Here is a 13,906-nt window from a genome sequence, read left to right as displayed (position 1 = left end):
AACCACTGGTCTAAGGGTAAGAGGATCTGCTCTGAGACCAACAAGGTTGGGTTGTTTATTTCTGCATTTTTTTCTGAGTTAGGACGGAGCAGGCAGAGTGGAAAGAGATGGTGTCATGAGAAGCATTGTCCTGGGTATTGACAGGGGGCAGGAGCATGACAGAGGCCACATGGATCACAGACGACTGTGATTATCATCGTACCTGCTCAGTGTTCATGAGAGATTCAAAGTGAAAGAGGAGTGACTGTAGGTAGCTCTGTACATATCTTTTCACTTGGGGAGGCTGGTAGGGTGAGTCTTTCAAATCCCTCTCCACATTTCCCCAGGTTCTTTGCTTCTTTTTGTCTGTGTTTCTCCGGAACCACAGAAGTGGCTGCATAGTGGGTCATACTAGGTAACTACATTGTCAACGACAACGCAGTCCAACAAAATACACCTCCCCAGTTTATCTCCTGGATTAACTGATGAACCTCAGGCTGGATACCAGATTCTAATGTTGTGATTATATGAGAAATGGCACCGATGTGCAGTCAACGGTGTGGACACAAAGATGGAGGGGAGTCTAGTCCAGGTGATGGAGGATGCCTAGCCCACTGTCTCCAAGAGGCAGCGCGTGCCGATTCCTCGTTCACTCCCTCAGGTTCCCTGACTGCGGTGTCCTCTTTGCCCTGATGCTGCGCCCTCTGTAGATTTCTAATTCAGCACCGAAACCCTGCCCAGTGCTTCTCTGGTCCTGCATCAGAGTCGAGTGTGAATCCCCACTCAGCTCTTCAAGGCCTGCAAGACCTGAGCCCTGTTTCCTCTTTGACTTTGCCGTTAGGATTGTCCCCTTCAGCCACTCATCCCCGACTCACCTGGACTGCTACAGGTCCAGATCGTGTCATCTGGCTCCCTCCTCAGCACCTCAGCTCTAGCTACTCCATCTGCCTGGAATGCTCCTCACCCACATCAGCCTGACTAACATGCTCCCTCCATTAAGGCTGGCTTAGCCCTCACCTGCTCACAGAGGCCTGCCCAGGCCTCCATCTTTTATATTGCTAAGTGCAGGCATGCTTCCCCCATCCCCACTCCCACCCCCACCCCCACCTCCATGCTCCTTATCCCTTTACCTTGACATAAACTGTCTGCTTGGTATGCCACTCACCAGCTAGCTGACTGTGTCCTTCACTTCTTTGTTATGTGCATTGCTTATCTCTCGCCTCCCCCATAGCCCCTGCTTGAATACAAGCTCCCTGATCTTAGCGATCATTGTCCCTTGTTCACTGGTGTATCTCAAGCAGCCCAGAACTTTGCTGAGCACACACTGGAGTCACCTGGACAATATCTCTTGATGTGAGGAAGAGTCTGTCTCCCCCACTGCATTGCGACAGCCTTGAGGACAAGGGTCTTGTTTCATTGGTCTCTGTCAACCCCATTCCAGGACACTTTCTGATAGAACTGGACAGACACTGCTGAATATTTGCGGAATGAATAAGCGACAGTAATAGAGAAAACATTTCTGCTTCCAGACTGTAGTGTTTCCTGTAGGTGCCATCTGTGTCAGCACCCTGCGTGTGTCAGCTGCCGTGCAAACTCTGCTAGTCAGCTGGGAAGCTTCTTTAAATGCTCACCTGAGGATATGTTTTGTATTGATTTTATTTTATTTATTTTTTAAAAAATATATTTTATTGATTTTTTACAGAGAGGAAGGGAGAGAGATAGAGAGTTAGAAACATTGATGAGAGAGAAACATCGATCAGCTGCCTCCTGCACATCTCCTACTGCATGTGCCCGCCGCCAAGGTACATGCCCCTGACCGGAATCGAACCTGGGACCCTTCAGTCTGCAGGCCGACGCTCTATCCACTGAGCCAAAGCGGTTTCAGCGATTTTTGTATTGATTTTAGAGAGAGGAGAAAGAGAGAGAGAGAAACATCTATGTGAGGGAGAAGCATTGGTCGGTTACCTCCCATATGCATTCCGATCAGGGATCAAACCCACAACCTGGGTATGTGCCCTGACAGGGAAGTGAACCTGCCACCTTTCCGTGGACAGGCGAGCTCCCACCCACTGAGGCACACCGGCCAGGACAGCGGGGACACATTTCAGAGCCAGAATCTGATCCACTGTCTGCGGATCCCTCCTCAGGACCTTTGCTCTAGCTGCTCCATCTGCCGGGAATGCTCCTCACCCACACCTGCTTCCGTCTCAGAGGGAGTATCCTTGCCTTGTTGAGTTGGGCAAACTGGTACTATATTTACATCTAATGTTTCATTATATTTTGTGTAAATGAAAGCATCCTTGAGAATAAAGCACATTTATGTAATTAAACACAATGAAAGCCAAACAGTGGAACGAAGTAATTGAACTAAAGGTTGAGATTAATGTTAAGTAATAGTACACGTAATGATGGGGACCTACTCTGGGCACTTTGTCATCTTCTTTCACTTAATCCCAATAAAAACCCTCATAGGAAATGTTTCCATTTCCGTTTTCATGAGGGAGAATGTTGAGATCAGTGACATGCTCTAAGCTGCCCAGGCTCTGACAGCTTGTAGGCAGCCACCTGAGGTGGACGCTCAGGGCTCCTGGGTGCTCGCACTCTACAAGGGCTGCCGTGTGGCCAGACCCCCCATCGCTTCCCCCAGCAGTCCCGTCTTACTCCCTTTCTTTTGTTCACAGATGCAGCTGTCCGACATTTTCATCCCGTCTCCTAGCATTTTAGAAGCTCTTCATCCCAGGGATCTCCCCAGCCCCTTTGGACAAAGGTTGGTGTCTTCCACCCTGATTTCTGCTGTGACACAGGGAAGGTGACCGCTCAGAGTCCTGTGAATGACGGCGGTAATTGCTATTTACAGCTCCTTTGTGCCTCCTGATGATTGTGGATCCTGAGGAGGCTCCTTGGTTGCAGAGCTAGTTTCCCTGTTCTTGGCAGGATGCCCTTCCCTTCCACAGAGATAGCAGCGCAGCCTAGGAGGGGACATAGCTTACTTATCAAGACACGGTGCTCCCACAGGCCAGGCACCATGGGACCCGCTCCCTCAGAGGCAAAACAGGTTTTTCAGGGTCACCACACTGTTGCACAAATTCCACAGGTTCCTTAGAGAAAGAGGACCAGGCACGTACGGTGATGTTTGCTATCAGAAAAGGGTTCAGGTAATGTCCTTGCCTTGTTGCTTGGGGCGAACTTTCTGATGGTGCAGTTCCCAGTGTGCTTGTAAAGGAATCCTGTTTGCTTGGTTTTGTTTGATTCTTGAACTGCAACATCAGAAGAGATGATGAAAAATCTGTGGGAGTCTACCATGTTTCCGGGATTTATATATCTCACCAGTAATTTTCATAACATCCTGGTGACATACATGCCGTTGTTCCAGTTTCACAGAGGAGGACATGAAGGCTCAGGGGGATAGGGAACTTGGTCCTGGTCCCACAGCTAGGAAGTCGCAGAGATGGGAGTTAGAAGAACTACTGTTACAGTTGTTGCCTGTACTGGTCAACATACCTCACATAAAAAAAGAAAAGAAAAAGTCGTGCTTTTGACAATTACCAATGTAAATTTAAAAGTTCCATTCCTTTACTATGTCACTGTTCTATTTTTGGAGCTTTAGTCACAAGAAGTAATTCTTCTCCCTTACATAAAATACCGAGTTTACAATAACATCAGAGTTGGGGGTGTCAGGTAAGGAAAGGCATATGCATGACTCAGTCCTGGGAGTAGTTGCTTTAAGCCACATTGTGTGCTGAAAGTGTGTGATGTAGAAGCACATGGACAAATGAGCCAGATTCCTAGCCTTCCATCACCTAGTGTCTGGAAGGGTTTTCGTGGCACCCGACACGGAGAAGCCACACATGTAGTGCCTCCATGGAACACAGGGACTGAACTGCCGCCAGAGTGGCAGTGGGTGCCTTGCTGTCCATGGTTCCATATGAAATAAATGAACTCAACAGACCTTCCGCAACACCTCCCGTATTTTCTGCAGGGGACTTCACACAGGACGCGCAGACAGCAAACACAACACGGTTCTACTCTTTATCTCATAGGAAGGCAAACGAAAGAGTGGAATGTAATTTAGGAATTACAAGTCTCCACAGGGTACATTTGCCTGCAGGAGAGGGAACCTGGAAGAGGAGACAGAATTGGACGGAGAGAGAATAGAGGCAGTAGGAGCAGGAGTCAGATCAGGGGATCCGAGTCCTTGTGACTCTGAACATGTGTGGCTGTCCCTGAAAATTCCATTGTTTTGGGGCTCACAGACTTGATCTCATATTCCTGAATACTTACGATTTTCTCCAAGACAGTTAATGGAATTTCCAGTCTTGTATTCATCAATTTTTAAATGATTTTTTTTGCATCATCACTCTGTATTTGCAAAGACTAGAGGAACTTCCAGAGTTCTCCCAGTGTGAAGACATTTCAGACAATTGAGAGATTATTAGAAAGGCCTACACCAGGGGTCCTCAAACTTTTTAAACGGGGCCAGTTCACTGTCCCTCAGACCGTTGGAGGACCGGACTATAGTTTAAAAAAAAACTATGAACAAATTCCTATGCACACTGCACATATCTTATTTTGAAGTAAAAAAACAAAACGGGAACAAATACAATATTTGCATTTGCATGTGGCCCACAGGCCGTAGTTTGAGGACCCCTGGCCTTCATTGATCATGAAGCCAGGAAGTCAGCAATGCATGGGTACTTGAAGCTATTGAATATAGGGGGCTGGGATGTAGTGAGAAATTCTCTGTGTTCCAGGCACTGTAGTAGGCTCTGGGGTTAGAGGGATCATTCAAGCTGATCCAGCTGTCTACGTGCCAAAAGTCAGCAGGTGGATCTTAACCCCAGTGGTCTGTAACGATTTGTCAAATTTGTGTATCAAGGGGGTGTTTCTCTCTCTCACACACACACACACACACACACACACACACACACACACACAGACACTGCCTTAATAAATTAGAATTCTGGAACTCAGCTAGGATATAGGGTATTGGAGCCAGTCTGTCTGACTCTAAAGCCTCAAAGAATGTCTATGACATCAGACCCTTTGCATAATGACTTATTTCAATGTAATTCAGAGCCACTACCTGCAAGTCCCCTGGTCGTGTTTGTCTGTTGCTGCCCCACAGAGAACCTTGGAACTGAAAGTCCTCTCTTATCTAAAGGTCAGGGACAGCCCTAACCGGTTTGGCTCAGCGGATAGAGCATCGGCCTTCAGACTGAAGGGTCCCAGGTTTGATTCCGGTCAAGGGCATGTACCCTGGTTGCGGGCACATCCCCCGTAGGGGGCGTGCAAGAGGCAGCTGAATCGATGTTTCTCTCTCATGGATGTTTCTAACTCTCTATCCCTCTCCCTTCCTCTCTGTAAAAAATCAATAAAACACATTTTTAAAAAAATAAAGGTCAGGACAGAATGGGCAGCTCCAGCGTCCAGGCTGTGCACACTGCCTGAGCATGGCTCTGGCTTCCCCAAAAGTAGCCTTTTTGCTGCTGTCCCACTTCAGGCCTTGGTCTGGCCCCCATATTGCAGTTAACCTTCACTGCACCCCATTTAGAATCCTCTGCACTGTGCCTCCCACAGCACTTATTTTAATTTGCACCTCAGAGCCACACGTGGTTATGCTGGGCCAGGAATTATTCCTCCTCCTGTCCAGTTGGTTGTTGAATAACAGGGAATGGCCTTAACCAGCACAGATCCAATACACTGATAACGTAAATGTTAGTTTCCTGTTGCTGCATAGCTAATTGCCACACATTTGGTGGCTTAAATCAACACATTTATTATTTCACAGTTTCCGTGGGCAGAGGTGGGGCTTGCATCAGGTGAGTTGTCTGTAGGGTCTCCTGAGGCTGAAATCAAGGTGTCAGCTTGGTGGGGTCTTACCTGGAGGCTCTGGGGGAAGCTGCCTCGCAGCTCTGTGAGGTGGCTAGCAGGTGCAACTGGTGTGGTGGCAGGACAGACCCCACATCCTTGTGGGTGTGGGGGGACTGCTCTCAGATCCCAGAGGCTGCCTGTATTTCCTGTCATGTGGTTCCCTCCATCTTCAAGGAAGCAGTGTGGTGCCGAGTTCTTCGTGTGCTTCCAACTTCTCTTGCTTCTCCTGCCGCTGCTGCTAGACAGAGAGAACTGTCTGCTTCTAAATGGCTCCTTGATTACATGAGGCTCTTTTGGGTAATCCAGGGTAATCTCCCTGTGTTAAGGCCCACAGTTTAGTGACCTTAATGATATCTACACAATCCCTTTAGCCACGTGAACCAACACACATGTGCAAGGGATAACTCCTCTTGTTCACAGTCCTGGGATCATGCTGGGAAACATCTGGAGACCAGCTTTAGAATTCTGCCTGCCACAACCTTTGATAACTGCCCGTTAATTATTTATGAAAGTCCTGTTTTGTGACCCTGACTGTCTGTATTCCTGTGAACACACTGCCCCCTCTTTATTGACGTACCTCATGTCATCATACACTTTTACTTCAACAACAGGCTTGTTCCCTCTCAAGTGTATTAGTTAAGGTTCCAGTGATGGCGAATCTTTTGCGCTCGGCGTGTCAGCATTTTGAAAAACCCTAACTTAACTCTGGTGCCGTGTCACATATAGAAATTTTTTGATATTTGCAACCATAGTAAAACAAAGACTTCTATTTTTGATATTTATTTTATATATTTAAATGCCATTTAACAAAGAAAAATCAACCAAAAAAATGAGTTTGCATGTCACCTCTGACACGCGTGTCATAGGTTCGCCATCACTGCGAGGTTCTCTCTCTCCCCCTCCCTCTCTCTCTCTCTTTCCCCCTCCCTCTCTCCCTCTCTCCCTCTCTCTCTCTCTCTCTCTCTCTCTCTCTCTCTCTCTCTCTCTCTCCCTCTCCCCCTCCCTCCCTCCCTCCTTCCCTCCCTCCCTCCCTCTCTTCTATCTTAATGGCCATTTATCCTCTTCTTGAAAGCAAAGAAACCTCCTGTAGAAAGTTGTCTACACTCACTGTCCTCAATTCCTCTCCTCCCATTCTCTCTCATTCATACTTCAATCAAGCTTATACAGCTTCTAGTGACATGGAGCTGCTCTGCTCAAGGTAACAATGACATCAGTATTTCTAAATCAGATGCCTGTCTCACAGTCCTCTTCGTAATGACCCATTCCTAATTTTGCACAGAGTTGATCACTCCCTCCACCTAGAAGTCCTTTCCTTGTGTATTATTCGGGGTTCTCTAGAGAAACAAAACTGATAGGATATATATATATACAGGAAGGGAATTATTCTAAGGAAGTGGCTCATGCAATTGTGGAGGCTGAGAAGTCATCTGATCTCGTGGTGTTTCCAAGCTGGAGTCCCAGGAAAGCCCATGGTGTAAGTTCAAGTACCAGAGAAGCAGAGAAGCCAATGATGTAGATTTCATTTGGGGTCTGAATACCTGGAAATCCATAATGCAGAAGGCAGAAGAAGATCCATGTCTCAGCTCAATTCATCAGGCAAGCAGGGCCGAATTCTTTTGACTTTCCCCAAACTTAATTTCTAATAGCCTACTATTGAGCAGAAACCTTACTGATAAATACAGTCAATTAATACATACTTTATGTTATATATATTATATAATGTATTTTTACAATAAAGTAATCTAGAGAAGAAAATGTTAAGAAAATCATAAGGTGTAGAAAATACATTTCAGTAGTTTTCTGTATTTATCAATAGTGTAAAGTTGATATAAAGATGAATCATCTGTTAGTACCTACACCAATATTATTTGATGATACAAAACACTGTAGAAGTTTTTATTAATGCTAAACATAAAAAATGAAAAGATAATGAAAAAATTAATTCATGTTTATTTACAGGTATAATGATTTTTGCATTGATAAAGAAGCAGCAATATGAATGTTTTATATTATCCTAGTGTAATTTATGTGATTGCTTTAGCCTATATGCTATAAGTAGCTTAGCCTATATGCTAATGAATAAATCATTATAAAAAAATTTTTAAAAAATATTTTATTGATTTTTTACAGAGAGGAAGGGTGAGGGATTGAGAGTTAGAAACATCGATGACAGAGAAACATTGATCAGCTGCCTCCTGCACACTCCCTACTGGGGATGTGCCCGCAACCAAGGTACATGCCATTGACTGGAATCGAACCTGGGACCCTTGAGTCTGCAGGTCGACGCTCTATCCACTGAGCCAAACCAGTGAGGGCTAAAATTTTTATAGGATACCTTATTTCAGTCATTCATAATACAGTATTGGAAGCACTGTTACATTTTTTAAAAAATCACCTATGATGATAGACTGATAGGCAGTTTCTCTGATTACAAGAGAGGCATACTATACAGTAATGTCATTCTTTTTTTAGTATATGTTTTTAGTGATATTAGAGAGAGAAGATGGGAGAGGAAGAGAGAAAGAAGCATGGTTGAGAGAGAAACATTGATCAGCTGCCTCTTGCATGCCTCCTACAGGGGATCAAACCAGTGACCTTTCGGTGCATGGGATGATGCTTAACCAATTGAGTGACACCAGCCAAGGCAGTAATGTAATTCTTTGAAAGCAAAGTTCTAAAACATTAGGAAAACTAACATATTATTACTTTTATATTTCATACTAGAGGCCCAGTGCACAGGTGACATCCAGCTGGCTCGCCCCAATGGGGAGTGGGGCTGCAGGAGCCCTTGATCAGGGCAGGACCAGCTGGGGGGAGGGGCCACCTCCTCCTCCCCGCCATGGGGCCGGTGGCCAGCCGCGGTGTGTGTCATAGCGACCAGTCATTCGGGTTCCGGTCGTTCTGACGTTCTAGTCGCTTGGCTTTTATATATATAGATTACTCACCTTATGCCTACATAAGGCTAGGCTATCCATTTCAATATAATTCTTATGATGTTATACTTAATGAATAATTAGGTGATGACACAAAAATGTCTCATATAGTTCTTGCCATATAGTTATTAGATTTTTACATGAAGGCACTCACACACATACACAACAGATAAGTTTATCAACTGTTCACATTTCTCTTCATTGTGAATGGCACCATGTATGATTTGTAAGTGTGTAAAGGTTTTTTTTGGTGTTTTTTTTTAATCTCAAGAATATTTTTCCATTGATTTTTAGAGAGAGTGGAAGGGTGGGGGTGGAGAGAGAGAGAGAGAGGAGAGAGAGAGGGAGAGAGAGAAACATCAATATGAAAGAGACATTCACCCTGACTGGAACCTGCAACCCAGGTACATTCTCTTGGCCAGAATAGAACCCAGGACCCTTCATTTGAGGGTGGACTCTCTATCCACTGAGCCAATCCGGCTAGGTCTGGTTTTTAAAAAATTTGTTTTTATTGATTTTAGGGTGAGAGAAAGGGAGAGGGAGAGATGGAAAGGTGGATGAGAGAGAAAAACATCATTGATTGGCTGCCTCCTGCAAGCCCAAAACCTGGGCATATGCCGACAGGAATCAAACCCGGCAACCAACTGAGCCACACTGGCTGGGTATGTGCATAAATTTTGATAAATTTCAACTTTTTATAATAGATTTGTATATATTTTATGGTAGTGTATGATAAAATAGACTAGTATCTATATAGTGTATTTTGTATATTCATGGCATATATAACTTTTTCTTAATTTTTCAATATTTCTAGGCTATGCATTTGAGTTTTTTCAAATTGTCACCAATCTCCAAAATTTTTTCCAATATATTTATTGAAAAAAATCTCCATATAAGTGAAACCATGCAGTTCAAATCCTTGTTGTTCAAGGGTCAACTGTAGTTGTTGCTGTTGTTTTTCAGTTGGTCATAGTGCCCATCTTCTCTTTCTTCCTTTCTGGTATAGTGGAATAAGTGCCCTTACTTCCATCTCAGATAAATCTCTCCACTTGTGCTCTGTATGCCCACTTCTCTAATCCTTTAATTCTCCTGAGGGAAGGTATTAGCCTTAGTAGTGTTTCTTTCCATTCCTAGTATAACATGGAGCAATCAGGCAAAAAGAAGATAGTGGGTTTGTTTATGGCTATTTCCATGAGAGATAATTGTAATGCATGTGTTTGTTCTTTATTTATTTGAATTTCCAGATACTCCCTTGCTCATTTGTAAGTATGAAAATTATTTCCTTGCCAAATGTGAATGTTTTGTGTTAATATTTTCTTTCTATTCAAGAATAATCAAGAGTAGTATTGATAAAAATGATTGCTCACTAGGTCCTGATTAGTATAGTATTTGATATAATAATTATTATTGTCCAATTTTACAGATGAAGGAAGTAAGGCTCGAACAAGATTCTGTTCCAAGATTAAGAAGTGGGTAAGCACAGATTTGAATTCATATGTGCATTCCAGATTTTGTGTTTTCTCCATCACAATTTCAAGTAACATAATGAAGGTTCTGAGATCAACTATCAGAGCTGAAGCCCATCATGTACAGCTTTTTATACAAATAAAATCTTGAAATTTCACTGGATGTTGACGAAGGTTCATTATAACTATCTAGAATGGACCAAGGTCTAATTGTGGTTCAAACAAAGGTTACTGGAAATTAAGTCTGGTGGTGTGATTGATATATGTAGTCTGCTAGATTATTGAGTTGGAAAAGATACTTTTGTTTGTTTGACTGATTTTGATATTGTTATTTCAGTAATACTTTTTAGTTGTGAAAATGGGAAGTCATGAATGTATTGAGATAACGGTAGGCCATAATCTACAGGTTTAATGTAATGCCAATTGAAATGTCAATGGAATTTTACTTGCAGAAATTGATATAACCATGTTAATATGCAACTATTAGAATAATGTTGAATGTGTCATTTAAGAACAGTAAAATCATTTTCAAGAGTATGCCATTTCATTGTCTGGATTTATAATAATCTAAAAGGGTAATATGCTAATTAGACCAGGCATCTTCTGTACAAAGCCATGGTGGCGGGGGCCAAGGTAGAGGTGGTTAGGGGTGATCAGGCAGGTGAGGGAGCAGCTAGGGGCATCAGGCCGGCAGGCAGAGGCCGTTAGGGGCGATCAGGCAGACAGGCAGGCGAGCAGTTAGGAGCCAGCAGTCCAAGATTATGAGAGGGATGTCCGATTGCCAGTTTAGGCCCAATCCCGGAATCAGGCCTAAACCGGCAGTTGGACATCCCCTGAGGGGTCCCGGATTGGAGAGGCTGCAGGCCGGGCTGAGGGACTCCCCCCGCTCCCCCGCGCATGAATTTTGTGCACCCAGCCTCTAGTCTATACTATTAAAAAGGTAATATGCTAATTAGACTGGACATCTTCTGGACATCCTTCTGGACAAAGCCACATTGGCGGGTCTGAGGCAGAGGTGGTTAGGGGCAATCAGGCCAGCAGGGGGGAGCAGTTAGAGGGCGATCAGGCCAGCATGGGGGGAGCGGCTCGGGGGCGATCAGGCCGGCAGGGGGGGAGCAATTAGGGGGTGATCAGGCTGGCAGGGGAGCAGTTAGGGGCATCAGGCCAGCAAGCAGAAATGGTTGGGGCAATCAGGCAGACAGGCAGGTGAGCAGTTAGGAGCCAGCGGTCCCAGATTGCAAGAGGGATGTCCAACTGCTGGTTTAAGCCCAATCCCAGGATCAGGCCTAAACCAGCAGTCAGACATCCCCAAGGGGTCCCGGATTGGAGAGAGTGCAGACCAGGCTGAGGGACTGCCCCCTCTGTGCACGAATTTTGTGCACCAGGCCTCAGTCCTATATAATAATATGCAAATCAATCAAACAGTGGAATGACCGGTCGCTGTGATGCGCACTGACCACCAAGGTGCACACACTCAACGCAGGAGCTGCCCCCTTGTGGTCAGTGTGCTCCCGCAGGGGGATTGCCGCTCAGCCAGAGCCTGGCTCACTGCCAGCGAGTGCAGCGATATTAGTGGGAGCCTCTCCCGCCTTCGTGGCAGCGCTAAGGATGTATGACTGATGGCTTAGGCCAGTGGTCGGCAAACTGCGGCTCGCAAGCCACATGCAGCTCTTTGGCCCCTTGAGTGTGGCTCTTCCTAAGCGTTAGGAGTACCCTAATTACGTTAATAACAATGTACCTACCTATATAGTTTAAGTTTAAAAAATTTGGCTCTCAGAAGAAATTTCAATTGTTGTACTGTTGATATTTGGCTCTGTTGACTAATGAGTTTGCCAACCACTGGCTTAGGCCATCAGTTAGACATCCCCTGAGGGCTCCCGGACTGCTAAAGGGTGCAGGCGAGGCTGAGGGAACCCGCCTCCCGCCCCCTGAGTGCACGAATGTCATGCACTGGGCCTCTAGTTATTAAATACTTTACTAATGTTGCTTAAGTATTACTTGCAAATTGCTTTGAACTTTGACCCTCATCTTTTAGCTTCACCAAAAGAGGAAACAAAAATGACCACAAAACTTGCTTTTGTAATAGAAATTTAATTCCTAGTCCAGTGTTAATGCTTAACATTGCTTAGGGTTGAAGGAAAAAGAAGGTTTTAGGTTATTAATCTTGGCTGAGCACAATTTATGTACCAATTAAATACTTCATCTTCTTTAATTTTCATAACATCTTTCTATTGAGGGGGAGGAAAACTAATTTTCCTTCTACCCTTCTAAGATCTTCTGGCTGGCCTAATAATCAAATTGACATGAGAGATTAACAGAAGAAAATAATCAAATTTCTCGCATATGTACATATGGCAGTTCCCTAAGTCTATGGAGACCCTGGACTAATGGGGCAGTTGAGGCCTCTTAGCCATTTTGGACTAAGGTGAGGGAGGCAGGGGTCTATGATTGCAAAGGGAAAGCAGATAATTCATAGACAGACAAGATAGAGCAAATACGTGTTAAACAAGCTCTTGCCAGGCCACCCAGAAACAATGGGACACAAAGGGGAGTCCAACTGACTTTGCTAGATTTTTCCTTGCTGGCCACACTTAGTTCATGTTTTGATGCTAAGGCGATGCTCTCTTTCAATATATTTTTATTGATTTCAGAGAAGAAGGGAGAGGGAGAGAAAGAAACATCAATGAAAAGAGAATCATCAATCGGCTGCCTCCTGCATGTCCCACACTGGGGATGGAGCCTGCAATTGAGCATGTGCCCTGATTGGGAATAGAACCATGACCTCCTGGTTCATGGGTTGATGCTCAACCACTGAGCAACACCAGCCGGACTAGAGTATTTTTTCAGGTGTTCATGAAGGAAAACACCTGAGCCTTCCAGCTGTTGTTGACTACAGTGAGCACTCAGAAAACAGTGCTGCTTGTGGTGAGGAGCCTCTGGGCAGTGTGGAGGCTCCGCCACGGAGCCTGGCTCAGCCCTGTGCCACCAGCTGTGTGGCCTTGGACGAGCCACTTAACCTGTCTGGGTTAGGAAGTCACCTAACTCCAAGCATGTTCCGCTGTGAGGGTTTGTTCCTTGGAAGAACAGATCCCAGATGAGTGGGTGTGTTGGGGAGGGAGTTGGCACTGTGGGGAGCTCACCACCTATGGGGTCTAAATATACCCCCCCTAGAGATTATTTTGTCCTCCTAATCTCCCCCCTCCTTCTCTACCATTTCCCACAGGGCTGCAGGCCGAGCTGGGCTGAGAGAGATAAGAGATGAGTGACAGGAGGGCCCATGGACAACCCCACGGTCCCAGACTGGCCTTCTGCCCTTCTTGCTGGCTGTCTTTCCAGCCCCACTCTTGGCCTCCTGTTCCTGTCCTGAACATGTCTTCTGTCCCCTGGAGGTGGGTCCCTAACTTACAGACTGAAATTGTATATATTGATACCTCCACAAGCAAGTGTACAGAGCTGCTCACGCTGTCAGCCACTCGGAGGCACTGTGACAGGGCACAGGATGTGCGATACGCTCACATACACATGCTTGCACACAAGTGCTGCCCTTGCCACACCCACAAAGACCTCCTGACACGCAGTACCTCAGGTCACACTGCTAGGTCTCCACATTCCATCCTACACAGCGCTTGGTGAGCATCCCGGAAATGTTTATTGAGC

Source organism: Myotis nattereri (genome assembly GCF_964212035.1).
Source record: "Myotis nattereri genome assembly, chromosome: X".
NCBI classification, from domain to species: domain Eukaryota; kingdom Metazoa; phylum Chordata; class Mammalia; order Chiroptera; family Vespertilionidae; genus Myotis; species Myotis nattereri.
Note: the sequence above shows the minus strand (reverse complement) of the source record.